Source organism: Dysidea avara, chromosome 15 (genome assembly GCF_963678975.1).
Source record: "Dysidea avara chromosome 15, odDysAvar1.4, whole genome shotgun sequence".
NCBI classification, from domain to species: domain Eukaryota; kingdom Metazoa; phylum Porifera; class Demospongiae; order Dictyoceratida; family Dysideidae; genus Dysidea; species Dysidea avara.
In genome coordinates, this window is record NC_089286.1 from 9,833,611 (window position 1) to 9,851,780 (window position 18,170).

Here is an 18,170-nt window from a genome sequence, read left to right on the forward strand (position 1 = left end):
GTTTGATATGTATACACATGATGAACAAGGGTGTCAGAGTAGGTGTGACCAGTGAGGCCAGAGCCTCACCACGTTTTATATGAAATTTAAAAAAATTTAAACTTGATTAGGCCAAAAATTAAATGTACTTAACATGCAATGCTTGGCATTTATTTAATGGACAGAAACAACTTCCTGTTTTTTTCTCAGAACAGCATCATGTCAAATAAGTACCTCCAACATTTTACTATAGTCTTGGCTTTGTTTCTCTTTGTAGCTGCTACATACCTTAAACTCAAATGATAACATTTAAGAGTTAAACAGTATTATGGAGGTGCTGTCTCCAGTTTTGTCATTGAACATCTGTCAGTAAGTACCAGCTTATTATGCTTTTAATTTTACCTATTATGCTATGCTGCAGTGTTATTAATTTTTTCCCCACTGTGCTCATGATTATGCTCAACATTTATGCCTTATAGCCCTTATTTCCGATGTCTTCTCCTTTCTGAATGTGCAGCAATACTTTTGGCTTGCATGGGACTGTTTAAAATTAAAATAATATATTGCTGTAAATGAATCTTTATTATATGTGGCTGTGTTATCAAGACATGCGGTAGTGTGTCGTGCAGCCCAAGAAGCTGGCGCACCACACTGTGAGTATATTGACAGGAAGAAAGAAAACGCGATTTGCACACATATGTAGCTCTCTAATCCCTTATCTCAAATTTGCTACAGAAGTGCCAGCTAAGTAGGGGAGTCTACACACCAAATTTGAAGAAAATTGTTCCACACATTTCTGAGATACAAGCGGTCAAAATTTCATTTTAATTTTTTCGTTTTGTTTTTTTCTTCATTTCATACACTTCTCAAAATCCACCATAAAACACCAATGCATGCTCCAATCTGGCTGAAATTGGCTACAGTTGAAACAGTTGCAAATGCTAATAAAGTTTCCACACTTACCTGTGAGCTCTTTGTAATGTTTGTTTGAAGCTCTCTTTGATCTTTGGTAGGTAACAATACCATTCCCGAAAGATTGCCAATGATCCTGGCTATCAGAAAGAAATGCAGGTCCTTCCCACTATCCCTTCAGTTGAGCCAACTCTGTTAATGTAGCACCACATGTCAAATAATCAGCTAGGTTTTTTCTTTGTTGGCACATATTTCCATTTTTCAGTGCTTATAGCTATTTGCTACAAATGATTTGAAGTGCCTACTTCTCGCCATAAAACAGTTGTACTATCTGTACAAAATGTGGTAAGTTTTTTATTCTGATGTTCAGCACATCTAGTGCAGACAGAACTATTCTTTACCAAAACTGCCCCTGTCAACTCTAAATGTGGAATACTAGTGGACTACATAGGAACTACTTTGGTCTTTGACGTTACAAAAGATAATGATACCCTTTCATTTTTGTATTCCACTTTGAAAGATTTGACAGCCCCATAAGGCCTCTCAGATGCATCCACAAACACATGAACAGAAATAGATTTCACCTCTTCTCCAAGCTAGTTGAAATCACCTGGAAACCTTAATTTCTGGCAACCTTTTTATTCAGCAAACCATGAAAGTTGACACCTCTTCTGGTAAAGAATCATCCCAATCAACACCACAAACCCAAGTTTCTTGCATCAGTATTTTTGCTCTGACAACAAATGGAGACAAAAATCCTAAAGGGTCAAATAATGTTGCAATTCCTTTCAAAAACATTCTCTGTGTTGGTATAAATTCTTCAACAATATACTGTGACTTGAAGGTAAACACATGTGTAGTAGCATCCCATGATACCCCTAGTGTTGTTACCCTTGATGACCCACATTCTCCATTCCCTAAATTCATCTGAGAATCTGTATTCTGTGGTGGAATAGTTCTAACACCTTTGTCAAATTTGAAACTCATTTATGAGTTTTCATTTCTGCTTTTCCCCACAGGTCAAAAAGTTCTTTATAAAGCTCAACTGCTTCATCATCTGTTAACTTGTTCCCAGTGTCTTTGTATTATTATAAGGAGAATGGGAGAATGGGATGACGTGCCGTAGACTTTGGAATATCTAAACCTTAAGCAGTCACGTGACATCACGTGATCTCCTATAACCTAAAGTAATAAGGTCATGTATGGTTCAATTCTAAAGAAATGATCAGGGGTTTTACCACCATGTAGTGGGGACCTACATACCCATACAAGCTAGACCAAAGGTCTAGTAATTGTCCCCACCAATGGAACTGTAGCCAACAGCACTTGGCCCATTCACCCATACAAGCAATCACTGTAGATGATTGCAGTTAGTGGAACCTTGTGAAATCCTTACTTTAGTTTTTTTTTAAAACAGTTTGATATCCCTTGTGTGCAAACACACGAGTAGTAGTTCTATGACAATAATAGAAGGAACTTTGTAGTATACAAACTTATTGCATAAACTGAGCCTATAAAAGTGCCAACCTACAAAGATAAACACCAAGAAACATACAGATTTGAATCACTAAACTTGTCATCAAATGAGGCACCTTGACATAACTGGGGATACAGCTGCCAGTTGCTGTGGACTGGTCCGGATGTACAGCTGGTACGAGGAGCTTTTCCAATGGCCAAGGGTCTGAATAGCAGAGTCTTCAAGTCCAGCTGCAGCTGCAGTTGTGGCTGCCCCTATCCTGAAGCTGTGTCCTGCGTAGTCCTTTGCTGGCAGATGTGCTGAAATAAGGGCTTCTCTGGTCGCTTCAATGAATTTAGGTTTAGATAGTGGGGTCTTATTCTCCCACTGGAATAGAGCTCCTTGGTGGTTTCGTCTTCTTACCAAGTATCCCAATAGAGCAGAGACTGGACAAAGGTCATTGTCTGTCATGCCCAGAATAACACGTGCACCTACTCTGCCTTGGTCTGTTTTAGATTGTTTGATCAGCAGAGAAATGACTTTGGTGGTGACAGCATTGTCTATGGTGATGTCACAAAATGACAGGTGTGTGGCTGGGTCATACTTATTCTCGTCTTCCACTGTAACTTCTCCTAGTCTACAGAAGGAAAAGAATGTTACTAGGGTTACAGCCCAGAGCATAACTGAACGAAACGAAGAATCCTTATCAACCCATTCTGTCCGTAATTTCCTTTAAATTAATGGGGTAATTGGCAAGCGGGGTCGAGGAGCCTTCCCTGCTTTGCCTCTTTCCACTTTCACTCCTCTCAGAACCTGTCGTAGCCGGGGCATCTGATCAATACCTGGATCTCTGAATCCATAAGCAATATGGAGTTGGCGGACACCAGAGAGGTAAGTCCGAATGGATGTATGGGAAGGGCCTTGCTGACCAAGGCAAGCTACATAGTAACATAAAATATTCTCTGTTGTAGGTAAGGGGGGTAAAGCAAAGTCCCTGCAAAAGGCAAGATAGCGACGTTCTGTTACTTGGTAAGTTTTGTGTGATGATTCTGACAAGCCTGCTGAATAGAATCGTCGAACAGTGTCATCCAAGCGGTGGAGATCCATGTTAGATCTTGTGACACCAGGTCTAGGAGAGCCGGTGGAAGGTGAACTGGATGACTCGAGGCATGAGGCACCAAACGTGACATAATGTTACGGGATAGGGCATCGGCTATGACATTTTTCTTTCCTGGAATGTGGACTGCCTTAAACCAAAAATTAAACTTTGCAGCATAGAAAACTAACAAGCAAGTGAGGTGCATCGTGTGGGTCTCATCACAGTAGGTGGCATTAATGACATCCACTACTGCTGCATTATCCACCACAAACTGTACAATCTTTCCTGCCCATTGAGGTCCAAACACTGCTGCTGCCAGTACCACTGGGATCAGTTCCTCCACAGCAATTGACAAACAGCACAACTGGGGGGTCCATTTAAGCTGAAGCCAGTATGGGTCTTGAAAAGCAGCACAGCCCCACGTTCCAGAGGCATCTGAAAACACTTGAACATCTGTTCTTAACAGTCCCAGGTCCCACAGAAGTGACACTCCATTCCATTGCTTCACAAAAAAGTACCACCATAAGATATCTGCTTGAGCTCCACGGTTTAAGCGAACCAGGTGATTGGGGTATTGTCCAATACCTTGCAATGCATAGAGCCTTCTTAGAAAGGTGCGACCTGGGCGCACCACTTTGGTGGCAAACTGAAGAAGGCCTGTGAGGTGTTGCAATTGCTTCTTCCTTAGAGACTCATGCTCAATGCATCTTTCTAAGGTTTCCATCAGGTCAGCTAGTTTACAACTTGGAAGCCGCAGTTGTAGACACCCTGTATCAACTTCTATGCCCAAAAAGGATAAACATGTTGATGGGCCTTCTAACTTAGACAGCTCTACCGGGATACCTAGCCTAGCAAACACATTGAGCAAAGTGCTCTTCTGGAGCCTTGCTGAATTTATATCACCTGCCACAAATATGTAGTCATCCAGGTAATGGAGGCCCTTGTTAACTCCTTCCTTATGTAGGATCCATTGGGCAGCATCTGCTACTGCCGAGAAGATCTTCGGGGCAGATCTGAGACCAAATGGCAGTGTCTTGTCCATGAAAATTGTTCCCTCCCATTCAACACCCAGTAAATGCTGATCTTCTGGGTGCACTGGGACCATCCTATAGGCCTCCTTGATATCAGCTTTCACTAGCAGTGAGCCCTTGCCTTCTATTGTAATCAGTGCAGCTAAGTGGTCTATGGAGGCGTAGAATAAGGAGCTGAACTTATTCCATCATTCACACTAGTCTCCTCCGGAGAGGAGAGATCAACTATCAAGCGCCACTTTCCAGGCTTGTTTTTCTTTGGGATTAAGCCCAGAGGGCTGAGATGTATGCCTCTTGACTTTGCTCCTCTTGGGAGTCTCCACATTCTATTCAGTGACACCTCTCTATACAAATACTCTCTCACATTGCAGGGATTGTCGCAACAGAGGTTTGACCCTGCTAACCTCAAGACACAAGATCTATTAAAGCCAATCCTGAACCCATTGAGTATTCCAGCAAGTATATACTGAGAAAACATCTGGTCTGGATGTCTTGCCAGCTCTCTTACCCACTCTTGCCAGATAAGGGGAGTGTGTACTTCCCAAGAAATTGTTGGGAGAGATACAGTAGACTGAGGTCGCTGACTATCAAGAGTTCTCAGGTGATCCATGTATCTGTACCTCCCATCTTTGACCATCCCATTTGAGAATATTTCCAACGCTGAGACTATTATAGGGGAAAGGACCAATAATTACACACCATAAAGGTGGAGAAGTGGTCCTCCCCCTTTATTCCAAACCATAAGTGTCTTAGGTTCCTTCTAGAGGGACATGCCTAGACTTAAGTAGAAAATTAGGTTGGGAAAGCAAAACGGAACCTTAGACCCATGAGGGATGGCCCGTCTCGAGTGACAATCTCAATAATTATGACTTTACATTAACAATTGGAATTATTAATACGATTAAGAAGAAAAACATCTATGCAATCAAATGTAAGCAGTTCTGACCATCAGTGTTCCAGGTGAAAGATCACTTCTTAGGTCTTTTCGCTGCACTTTGCCTGCGGGGACACTCCCGCTCAATGTGCGGCCCTCTGCATATCTCACACCCGTGTAAATATGAGCATAGAGGTCTTGTGCAACGGCCTCTGTTCCATCTGTAACGGACTGGGGTTGACATAACACTCGGGCCAGGTATGGAGCTATCCAACACTTCTTGTTGCTGTGGCTGGGGCAAGCATCTCCCATATATTGACATATTCAATTCACCCCACACATGAACACCTTTTGCTGCTGCCCACTCGCAGAATTCAACATCATATTTCAACCACCTGTTCTCCCCAAGATCCTTGTGAAGCTGCAGTATAATATGTAAATGGGCTGCTAAACCAGCAGCTTCTTCTTTTGAGGTATTCTCATTGGCAAGTAGTACAGCCATAAACGTCGAGTAGGCCTCCAGCCAGGTCATCAGGTTGGTCACGGGAGGCACTTTTCCTTTATTTTGCGGTTCCTTCTCTTGATCTTCACTCTCAAGGGAGTACTAATTGCCTCCCTGCAGATCCTGGCAGGCCAGTAGAGAGCCCAAATCTGTGTACTCCCAACGACGAATCTTGTCCACCACTTTTGTTGGTAATGGAGGTATCATCTCAGTCACAATCACTGATGGCCCTGTTGCTCTCAAGTTCCCTGCCGTGGGTGTCACTGGTGGGAGAGGCCATTGCGGAAGGGAGTTGTGGGATACACTTAGCAGAGGATCCACTGGTATCCCCAGTGTAGACCAGCCGATCCTGCTATTATCACCACCTGTATGAAAGGTAGAGCCACATTACTGGCGCTCTACTAACAACACCTCACCTACGCTCTGTAGGATTTTATTTTTTATTTTTGTTTGTTTTGTTTGTTTGGCCATTTGACAAACTCAAGACAGTGTATCAGTCCTCCTTGGCCCTGTTTGATCTCATTCCATAATATCTGTTTCATTGGCGCATACAGTACCATTAAAAGGCTATCGCCTGGCCAAATGAGTCTCCTCCTTAGGTATACTGCATATAAAGCCACAGTGCCACTTAGGAAATCTTCCCTATGATTACTGTGCCTTAGCCAAGTTATGCAGATGCACTGCACCTTCACCTCTATTGCAGGAAACACTCCTACACTGAAACACTGTCTGCAGGTGTGCTGCACCTCTATGTAGGGCACACCCCAACACATCACAACAGACTTCCAAGAGACCCTTCCTGTGTGTTAACACTCCTATGCTGTTGGTAACAGATACCCTGTCTGCAGGTGCACTGCACCTCTATGTGGGACACACCCACACACACCACAACAGACTGCCAGGAGACCCCTCCTGAGAGTTAACAGTCATATGCTGATAGTGACAGATACCCTGTCTGTAGGCACGCTGCACCTTTATGTAGGGCCTACCCCTGCACATCACAGCAGGCTTCCAGGAGACCCCTCCTGTGTGGGAAATACTGCTCATCCCATGAAGCAGAACACTCTCTGCATCACCCCATAGCTCAGTCCTGATCCACATGGACATTTGATGGTCTGACCACGTTGCTATTATACATTCAAACTTGGCCACTTTTTCTGTACATGCTCTCTCTGCTCCCTTTCAAGGTTGCTCCAAGAGTTCGTCTGATTTCTGTCCACCACTAGCTACTTTCAGTTTGTGGCCTTCTCCTTTTAAAAGAATATAATTAATTTTATTCTTATTTCATTATAAGATTGCTGCAATGGTGGACAGAAAGCAGCTTCCAGGAGTGCCTAAACAATTAAATCGGATAGCTAGTAACTTAATTATTACGGAACACTATTCATTAATCTACCGGGCTTTAAGGTTGCCTCATCAACTAAAAGTTGCTGCCTCACGGGAGCAGAGCCATTCTGAGCAGCTACTAGGGTAGAACCACCACTCTGGAGACTGTACCACGGAAGGGAAAAGTTTGTTAGTGCCATAGAAAATCTGGACGACTAAGTTACTTCGAGATTTAATGGGAATTGGCGTGATAGGGAGTTCCTATGTGTGTTCTACTTAGCATAAACCCTCCCTACATTTCAACTCTTCTCCCTTCCACGGAAGGTTCACGACCGTTCACCCCGTCTCCAGAGGCTGTCACCACGAGACTACATGCATGTAGGCGAGTGTGATCACCCGTACGCCCTTCAAGGCAGTTTATTAACTGACGTATACACATAGCTAATATTGCAAGTATAGCTCTTGATACTTAATAGATAGTCTTACCCGAGTTGGTGGTGACTAAGGCTGATGACGAACTTGAGCCTGTTGCACACGCTGACCCTGATGATAGAGGGTTCTGTTGACTAGGTGTTGCCGTGGCAAGACTGTGATGGGGTTGCATCACCCCAGCAACTACAGCTGCAATCCTGCTTAAGTCATCTTGGGAGAGCCCACTTGGTCCAGGTAAGCTGCTACGAGAGTTCTCCGCTAATGAGCTGGTTGTTGTCATAGTCGTTGTTGTAACAGGAAGCTGCTGATCCCCGCTAGAAGACTGCGCTCCTGGATCCATGACTAGCCGCTATAGTTACTAATAATAACGTTGGAGCTGCTTAGAGTGCAGAATGCTAGAGTGCAGAATGCTGCACTGAGTAACGCTCACCACTATTTAAAGCTGCAACTTAGCACCTGTCATACCGGTTTGACTGGTTTGTGCCCAGGTTAGCCTTGTTACATCTTGACACTATTTGATGTTTGTCTCCACCTTCCCATGGGCCGTATGCAAGCATATTTGTTTCACTAGCAACCAGGTGTTTCCCAGTAAACAGCCATTGTTATAGAGACACTTCCAAGTTAACCCTGTTTAACCTACGGTTAAACTTGTATTAATACTGAAGCCATGCTATTGTCCATGCAGGTGAATTTTAAAATGATTGTTTAGCTGTCCTAGGATGACTCTGTTCATAAAGCCTGGCATGATATTGGGACACAAACTGAGCCAAAAATGTGGATGAGTTGACACCAATACCAATCGATTAAATTCATATTCAACAGGCTCTTGTTCACAATTCATATGTCCCCATCAAAATCTATAGTGAGACCTGTCCTTTGGATACATCTCAATAGACGCTATCCAAAACGACCCCCCGTTTTGGCCACCATTTTGAATGGGACAAGTTTTACAATGCCGCATAGTTGTCGCGTACCAGATCGATTGTCATGGTAGAGGATACAGGATGACTATCATTAATGGAAAAGAAATGAAAGTATATTTTTACCAGATCCCAGATGCAAACAGCAAGGCAAATGCAGAGGTAAAGCGAAAATGGCTTCACACTATTCGCAGGGATGTCGGTATGTCTTGTTACTGTTCAATCATTTGTAATGTTGCGGTGTAGTGACATTACAAGCTTGTACTTGAGACATGGCTTGGGCTATACGTAATCATTTCTCTTTGCAATCCATAGGTGAGTACTTTCATCCAGGAAAATGGACCAAGATTTGTTCCCTCCATTTTTGCCTACTGATTTTTATAACTTCTGGGACAACTATCATACGCTAAAAGAAGGTGCTGTCGCACCAGTGAGTTTTTAAGTCTGTTAAAGAGTGGGGATGAAGTGATGGCAGATCGAGGGTTCACCATTCAAGATGTACTGACTCCTTGGGTGTTCGTTTGAACATACCTCCTTTTCTGGGTAAGAGAAAGCAGTTAGCTGCAAGTGAGGTTGTAGGTACTCAGCAGATAGCTTCCCTCCGCATCCATATAAAAAGAACCATCCGTCGGGTGAAGGAGTACAACATTTTGTCTAATGTAATGCCAGCATCACTGGCAGACCAGATATGGACTGTTTGTTGTTTATTGACCAATTTTCAAAATCCATTAATATAATTACAGTGCTAATTATAATCCATGCATATACTTAATTATCCTTGTTATGTACACATGTTTTTGGTAAAATATATTTAAAGAAAAAATCTGTATTGTGGTTGCATCTCATCCCAAAATTGTTCATTGAACTAAATCCTTTCAACAATAAAATTTTGGTAGGTGTAAATTACAAAATCACACCAAGATACTTTGCATAAGGCCATCTGACCTTGAATTTGGTAATAATATTCATGTTCTTTCTTGAGAGTGATGTTGTCATTTGTGATGATTGCAAAAAGCTTGGATCACAGCAAGCATCTTCAACAGTACTAAAACGATGAGTAAAAGCTTAATTTCAAGAAGTCCTAGACATTTCAGTGAAGGGTCTTCAACTATACCATCAGGGGATGTTCCAAGCCAAGGCAAGGATGCGTTAACAACAAGCTCACATGCACACGCCACAAAACTTGTCTTTGAACCGTAAACATTGCAAGCCTTTACTTCATTCTAAAGGCCATGGTTGATCGGAGCTGGAACAGTAGTGTACTGCTTGGTATCAAAGAAAGAATTAATAAAGGATTCTGATGGTCATGACTGCCGTAACAAAACATCACAGACACCAATACATCAGATTTCGTTACATTTCAAAGTTACTTGTGAATGATTGTAGAGACCATCATGCAATGTGTACCACATTAATACTCTTGATTTAACTTTGAAGTTAATTGCCTTGACCCTTTCTTTAGTTGATCATTGATGTGTTTTACTTAAAGCTATAGATGTATGTATAAGTGTGCAATTGCCGTAGCAAATCTTTGTACAATGTCACACATAATAATTTCTATAGAACAGTTCTATGATTCTATGATTCTCAATTAAAATCAAATTATGAGCTATATTGCTATATCTATAAGTAGTTTCATCATGATACAGTTGATGTATGAACAGTGGAACCTGTCTAAGCCATTTACCACAGGGCCAAAATTTTCTTGGCTGTAATGTGCAGGTAGCTGGTTAATAGATGGTTTGCAAAACCAAGTCCTCTTCATAAAAACCATGGAAACCACAATTGAGGCCTACAAGTATTAATTATTGTGAATAGTTGCAATTATGGCTTCCCAGTTGATGGAAGCGGATATTCCTGGTGCTTCCTTAGAAGGACAAGCCCCAGAATCTCTTAAGATAGCAGAGCTGAAATTTTGGTTGCACTGTCATGGGCTATGGGGCTTTCCAAGTTGAAGACAAACAGTGATTACGTGCAGTGGCAGATTTAAGAAGGTTTCAAGGTTTCCACGGAAACCCCTTTTGAAAAATAATTACACAACAGTTGAGTATTTTAATTAATTATTGCAGCATGTGCCTATAATGAGTGATGTGCATGCTCAGCACTCCATAAATAGGCTCCATAAATATTTATTTTACAGATAATTTCATACTAAAATTGTTGCCAAATGTAGTCTCAGAGCATCTAAATTTCAAAAATTTTCCTGGAGGTGCATGTCCTCTGGCCCCCCTAGCCATGCATTGTGTGCATCAGTTTGTGTTCTGTTCCTTTTACTAGACCAAACTGGAGAGCTAAAATAACCTTAAACGTCCAGCAAGCTCTCCCGCCAATAAAGAAGACAAAAAGACGAAAGGAGACCTTGGTGACGTGTGTCTAGTTTGCGCCAAGGAAGCTACTAATGATGTCTTCGAGTGCTCGTGGTGCAAAGGATTTCAGCACGCAAGTTGTAGTAGTTTGTCTACTGAACAGTGTAACACTATAACAGAGTGTTAATATGTGACCGTCTCAGCAAAAACCCGTCTAGTTTGCACAATTAATTTTTTTTAATTAACTCACCATTATCTGCAGAGTCCAAGGAATGGATCACCAAAGTTTCAGCCTTCTGTGGTGTGTAGTTTTGAAATTACAGCAATTAAAAGTAGGAAGAATAAGGAAATCGATTTTACAGTGACTATACTAAAAATAAACTGCAAGCGCTTCCATTCACAGCCATAACTTCCATTTGGATTAGTCTACAAAGTTGGAATTTGGCTTACAATGTTCACCATGGTTTGGCAGATCAATCAAGGTATAGTTTTAGCCTTGCAGTCACTTGTGCATAGGCGTATGAAGGCGGTTTGTTAGAAGAAACGATGACAATCTTGTTTACGTTTACTGCATCGTAAAGAAACACCTGGTGTCAAATAATCAGCTGGGTGTTCCTTTGTTGTCACATATCTCCATTTTTCAGTATTTGTAGCTGCTTGTATTTTTTCAATTCTATTTGCTACAAATGATTTGAAGTGCCTACTGTGTCCCTTCACCCACCATAAAACATTCGTACTATCTGTCCAAAATATGGTAGATTCTTTTCTGATGTTCAGCACATATCTACTGCAGACAAAACTATTCTTTTACCCAAAAACTGCCCCCATATACTCTAAATGTGGAATGCTAGTGGACTGCAGAGGAGCTACTTTGGTCTTTGACGTTACAAAAGATAATGATACCCTTTCATTTTTGTATCCCACTGTCAAGTATATGACAGCCCCATAAGGCATCTCATATGCATTCACAAACACACGAACAGAAATTAATTTCACCTCTTCTCTAAGTTGAAGACACCTGGGAACCAGAGGAGGTTGGACACGATATAGGCGCTACTAAAAACTATTACCGTTAATTGCATATTTCCAATACCAAGATGAAGATTAAGTGATAAAGAAGGTATTAGCAACAGACACACCTGATTTTTTGTGATATACAACAGAATTCTTATTGAAACACTAGTGCTCAAGTTTCCCGTCCTCTAATCAACTCTCCATGAGACAAAGCTAGCAGTGTCCGCTTCTTTTTTTTCAGTTTACTTGGAGGCAATTTCAGCATCCATATTACTTTCTTCAATGTTTATTCGGCTCAACTACAAACATGTAAAGTGTCCTTATAGTTCTACCCATCAATCTATCCGTAGATAACTGACAAAACTTGCAACAGACGCGATCCCTCAAGATTTCAACAGCGGTTTACAGACTTGGAGTAGTGGGGTTGAATGGGGTAGATTGCCCTAAAATACTAAACTTGAGGTGCACTTTTGAATGGTGCTTGTTAAAACTTTGCTGAAGGTTTGTTTATACTTTCAATACAAATATATGTGCTCACATGTGCCGTGTCCAGCCTCCTCTGCCTGGGAACTTTAAATTCTAGCAACCTTTTCATTCATCAAACCATGAAAGTTGACACGTCTTCAGGTAAAGAATCATCTCAATCAACACCACAAACCAAAGTTTCTTGCATCAGTATTTTTAGCCTTGACAACAAATGGAGAAAGGGTCAAGTAATGTTGCAATTCCTTTCAAAAACATTCTCTGTGTTGGTATAAACTCTTCTACAATATACTGTGACTTAAAGGTAAACACATCCGTAGTGGCATCCCATAATATCCCTAGTGTTTTTACCCTTGATGATCCACATTCTCCATTCCCTAAATTCATCTGAGAATCTGTATTCTGTGGTGGAATAGTTATAACACCTTTGTCAAATTTGAAAGCCATTTATGAGTTTTCATTCCTACTTTTCCCCATAGGTCAAAAAGTTCTTTATAAAGCTCACCTGCTTCATCATCTGAAGCCATGCTATTGTCCATGCAGGTGAATTTTAAAATGATTTTAGCTATCCTAGTATGACTCTGTTCATATAAACCCTGGAATGATATTGGGACACAAACTGAGCCAAAATTCATATTCAACAGGCCCTTGTTCACAATTCATATGTCTACAACAAAATTTATAGTGAGATCTGTCCTTAATTTGGATGTGTCTCAATTCTCAGATACATTTCTGCAATATCACAGGCTAATGCTACTGGATATTGTCTGAAACAAAATAATTAAAACATTAAACAAATCATGTAACTTGGGCCCTTGATGGATAACATCATTCAAGCAACCCCATCACATTGGGCTGTTCCATTAAACACAATTCGTACCTTTGTAGATGTCCTAGCGATCTTGTCTTATAACTGGAAAATGAGGCAGGTACCACTTTATATTACACTCACTTAAAGGTTGTATTCTAGTGACATATCCTTTCTCAAGGTGAGTCACAATGATCGAATTATATTCTTCTGCCATATCAGAACATTTAGCCAACCTTTTCTCTAGATTACACATCCTCTTCCTAGCAATCTCATAATTATCAGGTATTATTAAGCTCACAACATCATCTTTCCAGGGTATAGTAACTTCATAATGATCCTGTTTATATCAAGACACACGGTAGTGTGTCGTGCGGCCCAAGAAGCCGGCGCGTAACACCCGTGAGTATATTGACAGGAAGAAAGAAAACGCAATTTTCGCACCTCCGTAGCTCTGTGCTTCCTTGATGAAACAAGACGATTTTTGCTGTGGACATGCCCCCCAACTGCAGCACTCCACATTCCAAATTTGAGCGAAATCGCTTTGCGCGTTCCCGAGATGCGACTTCAAAAATTGGCTCAGTTTCTTCGTTTTTTTTTCTTCTTCTTTTTCTTTTTCTTGTCACACACTTACAAAAACTGCTATAAAACTTGCACGCCATATCCGATTGCCTTGAAATTTGGCACACAGAAGGGGGATATAAAGGCGCATCTCGGTACCAACTTTGGCTGGAATACGATAAACAGGCAAAGAGTTATGAGCGATTATTCACGAAAAATAACACCAATATGTTGTCACGCCTACAGGGTAAACCGCGTATGGGAAGAAGCTGAAAATCGGTGGGTGAATAGGTTAACTATTGAACCTCAAACCTTTTGTGGTTTGAAAGAAATCGAGCTAAAAAACAGGAAGATACAACGAAAAAACCAACAGTGTGTAACAATTACGCAATCGAGATTAGCTAATAAAAAAACGACTGCTTGCCACGCCTACCAGGTAAACCGCTTGGGGTAATACTTTGAAAATCGCTGTACAGATGGAGTTATCATCTTAGAAAGGCTCTTCAATGGTGTAGAAGAATCAGACTTAAAACCACGGAGTTATAACACGAAATCCAACTTAGTGTAGCAAGTGCGAGATCGAGATACTCTAATAGAGCAGTCATCCTAATAGAGCAGTCATCCTAATAGAGCTGTCACCCGAAGAGAATTCAAGAGATCAGCTACAAACAAGTAACCTGTATAGAGATCAGCTACAAACAAGTCACCCTGTAGAGAGATCAGCCACAAACAATTCACCCTGTAGAGAGATCAGCTAGAAGAAGTTACCTTGTAGGGAATTCATGCAACTATAGAAAGAGATAATTCAGCTAGAAGAAATCACCTTGTAGAGTTCAGCTACAAAGAAACCACAATGTAGAGAGTTCAGCTACAAAGAAACCACCATGTAGAGAATTCGTTTACAAACAAGTCACCCTATAGAAAGATCAGCTAGAAGAAGTTACCTCGTAGAGAGTTCAGTTACAAAGAAACCACCATGTAGAGAATTCATTTACAAAGTAGTGACCCTGTAGAGACATCAGCTAGAAGAAGTTACCTTGTAAAGAGTTCAGCTACATAGAAACCATTCTGTAAAGAGCTCAGCTGCAAACAAATCACCTGTACAGAATTCAGCTACAAACAAATCACCCTGTAGAGAGATCAGCTAGAAGAAGTTACCTTGTTGATAGTTCAGCTACAATGAAACCATCATGTAGAGAGTTCAGCTACAAACAAATCTCCCTGTAGAGAGATCAGCTAGAAGAAGTTACCTTGTAGAGAGTTCAGCTTCAAACAAATCACCCTGTAGAAAGATCAGCTACAAACAAATCTCCCTGTAGAGAGATTAGCTAGAAGAAGTTACCTTGTAGAGAGTTCAGCTACAAAGAAACCATCATGTAGAGAGTTCAGCTACAAACAAATCTCCCTGTAGAGAGATCAGCTAGAGGAAGTTACCTTGTAGAGAGTTCAGCTTCAAACAAATCACCCTGTAGAAAGATCAGCTAAAAGAGGTCACCTTGTAGAGAGTTCAGTTACAAAAAAAACCACCATGTAGAGAGCTCAGCTACAAACTAGTGACCTTGTAGAGACATCAGCTAGAAGAAGTTACCTTGTAGATAGTTCAGCTACAAAGAAACCATTCTTTAAAGAGCTCAGCTGCAAATAAATCACCTGTAAAGAATTCAGCTACAAATAAATCACCCTGTAGAAAGATGAGCTAGAAAAAGTTACCTTGTAGAGAGTTCAGTTACAAAGAAACCACCATGTAGAGAATTCAGCTACAAACTAGTGACCCTGTAAAGACATCAGCTAGAAGAAGTTACCTTGAGAGAGTTCAGCTACAAAGAAACCATTATTTAAAGAGCTCAGCTGCAAACAAATCACCTATATAGAATTCAGCTACAAACAAATCACCATGTAGAGAGATCAGCTAGAAGAAGTTAACTTGTAGAGAGTTCAGCTACAAACAAATCACCCTGTAGAGAGATCAGCTAGAAGAAGTTACCTTGTAGAGAGTTCAGCTACAAAGAAACCACCATGTAGAGAGTTCAGCTGCAAAGAAATCACCCTGTATAAAATTCTGCCACGAACAAATTGCCCTGTAGAAAGATCAGTTAGAAGAAGTTACCTTGTAGAGAGTTCAGCTACAAAGAAACCATTCTGTAAAGAGCTCAGCTGCAAACAAATCACCTGTACAGAATTCAGCTACAAACAAATCACCCTGTAGAGAGATCAGCTAGAAGAAATTACTTTGTAGAGAGTTCAGCTACAAAGAAACCACCATGTAGAGAGTTCAGCTGCAAAGAAATCACCCTGTAGAAAATTCTGCCAGAAACAAATTGCCCTGTAGAAAGATCAGTTAGAAGAAGTTACCTTTTAGAGAGTTCAGCTACAAAGAAACCATTCTGTAAAGAGCTCAGCTGCAAACAAATCACCTGTACAGAATTCAGCTACAAACAAATCACCCTGTAGAGAGATCAGCTAGAAGAAATTACCTTGTAGAGAGTGAAGCTACAAACAAATCACCGTATTGAAAAATCAGCTAGAAGAAGTCACTTTGTAGAAAGTTCAGTTACAAAGAAACCATTCTGTAAAGAGCTCAGCTGCAAACAAATCACCCTGTAGAGAGATCAGCTAGAAGAAGTTAACTTGTAGAGAGTTCAGCTACAAAGAAACCATCATTTAGAAAGTTCAGCTTCAAACAAATCACCTGTAGAGAGTTCAGCTACGAACAAATCTCCCAGTAGAGAGATCAGCTAGAAGAAGTTACCTTGTAGAGAGTGAAGCTACAAACAAATCACCCTATTGAAAAATCAGCTAGAAGAAGTCACTTTGTAGAAAGTTCAGTTACAAAGAAACCACCATGTAGAGAGTTCAGCTACAAACTAGCCACCTTGTAGAGACATCAGCTAGAAAAGTTACCTTGTAGAGAGATCAGCTACAAAGAAACCATTCTGTAAAGAGCTCAGCTGCAAACAAATCACCTGTACAGAATTCAGCTACAAACAAATCACCCTGTAGAGAGATCAGCTAGAAGAAGTTAACTTGTAGAGAGTTCAGCTACAAAGAAACCATCATTTAGAAAGTTCAGCTTCAAACAAATCATCTGTAGAGAGTTCAGCTACAAACAAATCTCCCTGTAGAGAGATCAGCTAGAAGAAGTTACCTTGTAGAGAGTGAAGCTACAAACAAATCACCCTATTGAAAAATCAGCTAGAAGAAGTCACCTTGTAGAAAGTTCAGTTACAAAGAAACCACCATGTAGAGAGTTCAGCTACAAACTAGCCACCTTGTAGAGACATCAGCTAGAAAAGTTACCTTGTAGAGAGTTCAGCTACAAAGAAACTATTCTGTAAAGAGCTCAGCTGCAAACAAATCACCTGTACAGAATTCAGCTACAAACAAATCACCCTGTAGAGAGATCAGCTAGAAGAAGTTAACTTGTAGAGAGTTCAGCTACAAAGAAACCATCATTTAGAAAGTTCAGCTTCAAACAAATCATCTGTAGAGAGTTCAGCTACAAACAAATCTCCCTGTAGAGAGATCAGCTAGAAGAAGTTACCTTGTAGAGAGTGAAGCTACAAACAAATCACCCTATTGAAAAATCAGCTAGAAGAAGTCACCTTGTAGAAAGTTCAGTTACAAAGAAACCACCATGTAGAGAGTTCAGCTACAAACTAGCCACCTTGTAGAGACATCAGCTAGAAAAGTTACCTTGTAGAGAGTTCAGCTACAAAGAAACTATTCTGTAAAGAGCTCAGCTGCAAACAAATCACCTGTACAGAATTCAGCTACAAACAAATCACCCTGTAGAGAGATCAGCTAGAAGAAATTACTTTGTAGAGAGTTCAGCTACAAAGAAACCACCATGTAGAGAGTTCAGCTGCAAAGAAATCACCCTGTATAAAATTCTGCCACAAACAAATTGCCCTGTAGAAAGATCAGTTAGAAGAAGTTACCTTTTAGAGAGTTCAGCTACAAAGAAACTATTGTGTAAAGAGCTCAGCTGCAAACAAATCACCTGTACAGAATTCAGCTACAAACAAATCACCCTGTAGAGAGATCAGCTAGAAAAAATTACCTTGTAGATAGTTCAGCTACAAACAAATCACCTTGTAGAAAGATCAGTTAGAAGAAGTTACCTTGTAGAGAGTTCAGCTACAAAGAAACTATTCTGTAAATAGCTCAGCTGCAAACAACTCACCTGTACAGAATTCAGCTACAAACAAATCACCCTGTAGAGAGATCAGCTAGAAGAAATTACTTTGTAGAGAGTTCAGCTACAAAGAAACCACCATGTAGAGAGTTCAGCTGCAAAGAAATCACCCTGTATAAAATTCTGCCACAAACAAATTGCCCTGTAGAAAGATCAGTTAGAAGAAGTTACCTTTTAGAGAGTTCAGCTACAAAGAAACCATTCTGTAAAGAGCTCAGCTACAAACAAATCACCTGTACAGAATTCAGCTACAAACAAATCACCCTGTAGAG

At 40.8% G+C, this 18,170-nt stretch overlaps 1 protein-coding gene across 1 annotated transcript in view; it reads left to right on the forward strand.

Moving 5' to 3' along the window:
- LOC136245266 (uncharacterized) overlaps positions 1-18,170 on the forward strand; it is a 248,123-nt gene that overhangs the window by 121,775 nt on the left and 108,178 nt on the right. The gene's annotated exons all lie outside the window — the stretch shown is intronic.